This window comes from Xiphias gladius, chromosome 15 (genome assembly GCF_016859285.1).
Source record: "Xiphias gladius isolate SHS-SW01 ecotype Sanya breed wild chromosome 15, ASM1685928v1, whole genome shotgun sequence".
Lineage (NCBI taxonomy): Eukaryota > Metazoa > Chordata > Actinopteri > Istiophoriformes > Xiphiidae > Xiphias > Xiphias gladius.
The window spans coordinates 23,696,074-23,702,251 of record NC_053414.1 but is presented as its reverse complement, the minus strand read 5'-3'; positions in this window follow the sequence as shown (position 1 = coordinate 23,702,251).

The window sequence follows — 6,178 nt, the reverse complement described above, 5'->3', positions numbered from 1 at the left end:
TCCCGTTTGTGTCTTATACAGATTAATTTTTGGTTATTGTAGGAAATTAAACTAGAAGTTATTACTGTTTGGTCGCTGTATAGTAATTTTAGAGAGAGAGGTAGAAGTCTAATGTAAAGTTTGATAACGCTGAGCTCAATGGAGTGATTAATAGGAAGTTGAGCAATGCAGGATCAAATTTGACTCATCAAGGGGGCGTTTACAGGCAGTGTTACCATCTTAGCGCTTTATTCACTAAATTTACCGACTTTTCACAACCCTTTAGTGACTTTTCTTACAAAAGTACCTAGCGACAAATCTAGTGACTTTTTCGACAAACCTTAGCTACTCTAAGTGGAAGAAAGTTGCCAGTATTGTCCTGCAAGCGTGAGGTTGGGCCTTCCCTCCGCAGTCACACCTGTCTCATTCAGTTGACCGCACAGCAGCTGGCATAGATTTGAAGCTTCTAACTTTCTCTGAGTGATCATTTAACAGGTAAATATAGATGAAATCACAGCACAGCTGTTGTCTTTAACTTATGTGTATGATAATTTTGTCAGACGATGTCACGGTCATAAAATCAGGGTAGTAGCGGCACAGATCAGCATCTTGGAAATGGCTTGGAAGTGACTGCTGGTTAACGTCTTCTTAATGGGCCACGTTTCATTCTCTATTTCATAATTGTTCCGTTGTCTGACAACAGAGACAGAAAAGCACATAAATGAGAACAGCTTTATTTGTGAGCACAGACAGCAGGAGAGAAGAACACAGAAAAAGGGCTGTCCAGTATTATACTAGGTTTTGACCTAGTCTTGTTTGAGTTTGTTATGGCCTTTTTCAGGTCAAGTGAAATGTTATGCTAGATAGTATACGCCAGTGTTATTGTTATGTTTTGAGAATTGTATCAGTGTTTCAGAAAATGTACTCACCAGCAGTAAAGGTGACAGGGTAATGATTGACATTAAGAATTATTATTAATGGGAGTTTTAGTTTAACTATGTTCCATTTCACCCGTGTTTGTGTCACATAAGTCCAAGTCCTCTGCCAGTAAATGGTCCTGATTTCTGCTCTGACTGTGCATTACACCTGACACAGCAAACAGAGTCTAGAACACTGATTAAATATTTTTATCATATCAGTGCTTGCTCTTGGTCAAGACAGTAAATAAATTACTCATTGTGTGTAAGGTCCATGCTGTATGATTATCCTCATCCTCGCCTTTTACTTTCCACATTTCCACCACACATTATTTAAGTTCATTGTTTTCCTTAGGTATTTAATCAATATGCTGGCTCCAAGAGCAAGCAAACCAAATAATAGTTCCTGTGTGTGGCTCTGGATGGTGAAGTACGTTTGTCACCACTTTGGTCCAGATTGAAATATCTCAACAACTACTTGTATACACATTTATGCCACTTCTATTTTATTAGAGATCCCTCGACATTTCCTGTAGTACCATCATCAGGGCCAAATTTCATTCTGTCCAATACTTTGGTTCACGACCAACTACCAGCCTTAGCTGTATTTAGCATTTAGCTCAAAGCACCACTGTGCCTATGGTTCTGTATAGCCTCACAGGACCACTATCATGGCTGTAGGCTCTTAGTAGAATGTTGGTGATGTTTACCCTCCATATTTTGTAAAACTGCATGTAAAATTAAACTTCACATTGTCTTTCTTTACAAGCAGAACTACATTTTCTATACTTCTCTCCCCTCTCTCACTAGGGAGGCCTGTCTGCCCCAACTTGTTAGGAGTAGGAACAGCAGAAAACATCTTTATAGGAATTCAAGATTGCATGCTTGAACATCAGTGTTGAAATGAACCATCCAACCAAAACCAACCGCTTAGCATCCACATCTGGAACCCTTACCAAGGCAAAACCATTCCAGGATCTTGGATAAACCCTACAAAAATGAGCTATTGAAGGTTTTGTTTTTTTCTGTTAAATTAAATTATTAGCATTAAACATTTTGATTATTTTATAAATGATTGTACATACATTATATATATGGAAAAATATCCATAGTAATATTGTGATATCACCCAGCCCTAACTTGCATTCATTGTGAAAAGGGTATGACATTTCCTTGGTTTAGGTTTTGAAAAAATCTTAAATAGAGTATACATTATGTATCGTATAATATATAATAAATAGCAAATATAGTATAATATAGAGATAAATATCATATATATATATATATATATATATATATATATATATATATGTATATATTAGGTGTGCAATATTTGCATATGTGTAAGTCTGTGTCCCTAGATCTTGAGCAGAGGACAGCTGGTGAAATATGGCCAATACCAGATAAAGTACTGTCAAGTACTGATTTCCCTGATAGTTCCCATCACCAAAGACATGCTGCCATCATTCTGCATCGTAGCCTACTACCATCCAAATGACAATGAAGTGGTATCAGACTCTGTTTGGGTGGATGTCAAAGACTCCTGCATGGGCTTGGTGAGACACACAACACTGAGCAAGTTTAAATGAAATAAGTCAATAAACAAGCACAAACTGATTAATGTTGAAGGTACATGTACAAATATGCGTAATTTTCTGTAACTGCTTTAGCAAATACAAGTCTGCTCTTTCTTCCTGATTTAAGTGAAGTTGGAACCATCAAGACCTGCTCCGTCCTATGAGCCTCACACGAAGTTTGGTCTTAAGGTCACTGGAGATCCAGAGGCCACAGTGGGATTGGTGGCAGTTGACAAAGGCGTCTACGTCCTTAAAAACAAGCACCGCCTCACCCAGAAGAAGGCAATTTCTTTATTCTATCTTTCTCTTAACATTTTTGAAAGAAGGTTAATTTAAGACCACAGTGTGTTGACGTAATTGACACGGTAGTTTAGGCCCGCTGGCCAGAGAGGGGCTTTTCTTTGTGGAGTTTGTATATTCTCCTGTGACTGTGTGGGATAGTGTTCCCCCTTCCACACCTTAAAAATGTACTAATTCAGTGTTTTAAAGTTTAGCTTTAAATGGTGCTGAAATGATAAAGAGAGGTAAAATCATTTTAATGCCTGGCAGGTTTGTAAGGTCTTTATAAATGAAAATAATTTCATGTTTAAAATATTCTATTATATACTTTCAATTGGCCACGTTGTGGGGTTAACCTGCTTCCCCTCCATTTCTCCCACTAGTAAACATCCACTAGTCAAGGGGTTGGCAACCTTTACTATCTAAGGGGCAATTTTTGATCAATTTCCTAAATGACCTTTGCTCTGCTCTACTTTCCACAGCAGTTCCAAAACCACTCCCTTTTATTTCATCCCCAGCTAGACACTTTTCAGCTTGTTCTGGAAATGTCTTTCAACACAACATTTTTGTTGTTTGCTAACTTCTCACCACAGTAGTAGTAGTAATCCAGCAGTAGTGGTGGTGGAAGCAAAGGAGTCTGTCTATGCACTATTGAATACTCTGTTTCCCTATGAGACTTTTCCTCTTATGGATTTTGAATCCATGACCAGCTCAGGAAAACACCCACGCAAGCCTCTGCTATTGAATACAGCAAAGAGGTGCCAGGGCGCGTTGTACCATGTGATGCACATTTTAGTTGACAAAGTGTTATAACAATTTCCTTTTTTTAAATTTGGTATATAGACTACATATTTTCACAATTCGGTAAGGACGATGTTACGCCCGCAGTAATGATAGCTAAATGGAAAAACAAACAAAAAAAAATCATTTCCTACGGAACCACTATAGAGGGGCTAAAGAGACTCATTCGGCTCGGGATGTGTCGCATCCCGACTGCCAGAAACAGTTCACTGCCATTCTAATTGGTGTGTGTGTCGACCATGTCCATGTCTGGAAGCGGACACACTCCAATATTTTTAGGGAACAAAGTCTGTGTTTGCCGTAGCAGCTCTGGTCTCTGATGTATGAAGTCCTCATGAAAAAAAACTCAGACCTGTTTGCACCACTCATCGAACCTCTGCACAGTACATGCTAAATACCACACAGACAAGGTGAATCACCTGTCGCTTCTTGCACTGGCTGTAGCATTACGCAAAAACACAGCTCTGAATGTACAGTTTTTTTTTTCTTGTGAGGCAGTAGACACATTTTTACTTGCTATGATATTTCTGATTTCTTTTTTTAAACACCAACATGTTATGGATTGTAGAATGGATTATAAGAATAAACTACGTATCGGTGACTTTGAAGAATTCTATAACAAATACCCGGCTAGATGAAGACCCACTGTGTTCTTCTCTTTGCTCTCCTCAAGTATCAGTAGGCACTCGGTGAGAGAACCTGGATCAAGTACTGGCCCACAGTGGCAGAGTGTCAGACTGAGGAACACAGACCCACTTGTTTGGGCATGGAGGAGGTGGTCGAGCAATACACTGTCTTTATATGTCAGCAGTTATGAATCTGAACAAAATAAAATCCTTTTTTAAAATAGTTTTTCTTGTTCATTATTCTTATTATCTAAAAGTTTGATTGCAGTGAGATATGAGATGCAAAGGTCGCAATATTACTGTACATTCTGTTGATTAAAATGTATAACAGCCTTTATCAGATGATCTGTATCTTATATTGAGGTCCTGTATTTGCCATCAGCCTCCAACGGCAGCCACAAAAAAATTCCAAAGATCCACACTTTCTCTCAAATAAGACCCTGCTTTCAGCCCCAAAGACCTTCCAACAACAACAACAACACTGAGATGACACCTTAGCCAATAAACAACACTAGTGCGTGCAAACACAAATGTCAGGGGAATGAGAAGGCCCACACCCGAGCCTAAAAGGCCTAGGCCCCTCCATTACACAGCTTAATCCTTAATTCAAGAAACTCTTTAATCACAGAAATAATCAAATGAAATCTCTTGGTCTGATTTAGTGGAATTAGATTTATTGCTTATGGTTGAAATCACACAATAAACTGAGCTCATCCTGGGAGCAACTGAATTTGAAGGTGAAAGCATTCATATTTACATCATGTCCCTTATCCTGACCTTTGTGGTGCTTCCAATCTTACTCCTCCTAGGTTCCAGTGCTTTTTCTTTTATGCACACTTTCCTGGATCTCGAAAACAATCGTGCAATATCGTCTCCCATTCTACTACTAGATATTATCGTTTGAAAAACAATGGTGTAATGTTTCACAGTGTTGATTAATTTAAAAAAATAATTTAATGATCATTTGAAATTTGAATTATGATTACTGCTTACATGAAATTGCTGAATACTTTGAACAGGTAAATATTTCCCACACAAACCACAGAAGTATCTGACCAAAGTAGCACAACCACACCCAAAGAGGCTAGCCACATGCTGTCTCTACATAACAACTTCAGCTTCCAAAGACAACAAACTGAAGTTGCACAACAAAAGCCTTTAACACCAGAAGGAGCACACAGATACATTTCCTTGAACTCAATGATCATCTTAACATGCAAGCAACAAAAAGGAAAACCTAACTACAACAGAAAGTTCATACACAAAAACTACAGTATTAACTATATTGCCAACAAAGCCACAAAACCCTCAACACAACAGCTAAAACCAGCTAATGTCTCCCCTGATGACACAAAGCACAGTGAAACAAAGCCATCATGCAGATGTTTTATTAACAGTAAACCCCAGTCTGTAACTACCTGTTCAGAAAATATCTTATGCCTAACCAGGCAGGTACAAAAAGACACACTATACAGAACAACTGGCACTCTACTAACTACTAGCTAACTAGCTACTCTAAGTTTTGTTAATGTGTAAATGCATTCGTGTAGACTGCTAAGGTAACTAGGTTCACACGAGTATATCTTCTCAAAGTAAATTTGCAAATTGCACACAAATGAGCCTCAAACAATAACATTTTCATATCCTTAACCTAAATTTTTCTTACCTTTCGCTGTGCGGTTTGCTCGTACAAGAGCTCCAAGTGAGATTCAACAAACCCTCTTGACCGCACAAAATCAGTGTCAAAAATCGCTCAGACTGTGATGAATGAGTGAGTGCAAGTTTGTGTGAATCGGTCGTTAGCATAATGGACACCCCCAGCTTGCTTTAGTATATGACGCTTAATGTCAACCAAGAGTAAAAAGAAGAACTTTTACTCTCGCGTGAACTACATAGTGAATGCTGTCATCACAGAATCGAAAACAGATTTGGACAAGCCACACAAAGATGAGATTTATGCTTTATTGGAAGTGTTTTCAAAGAGTTTTTTTTTTTTACT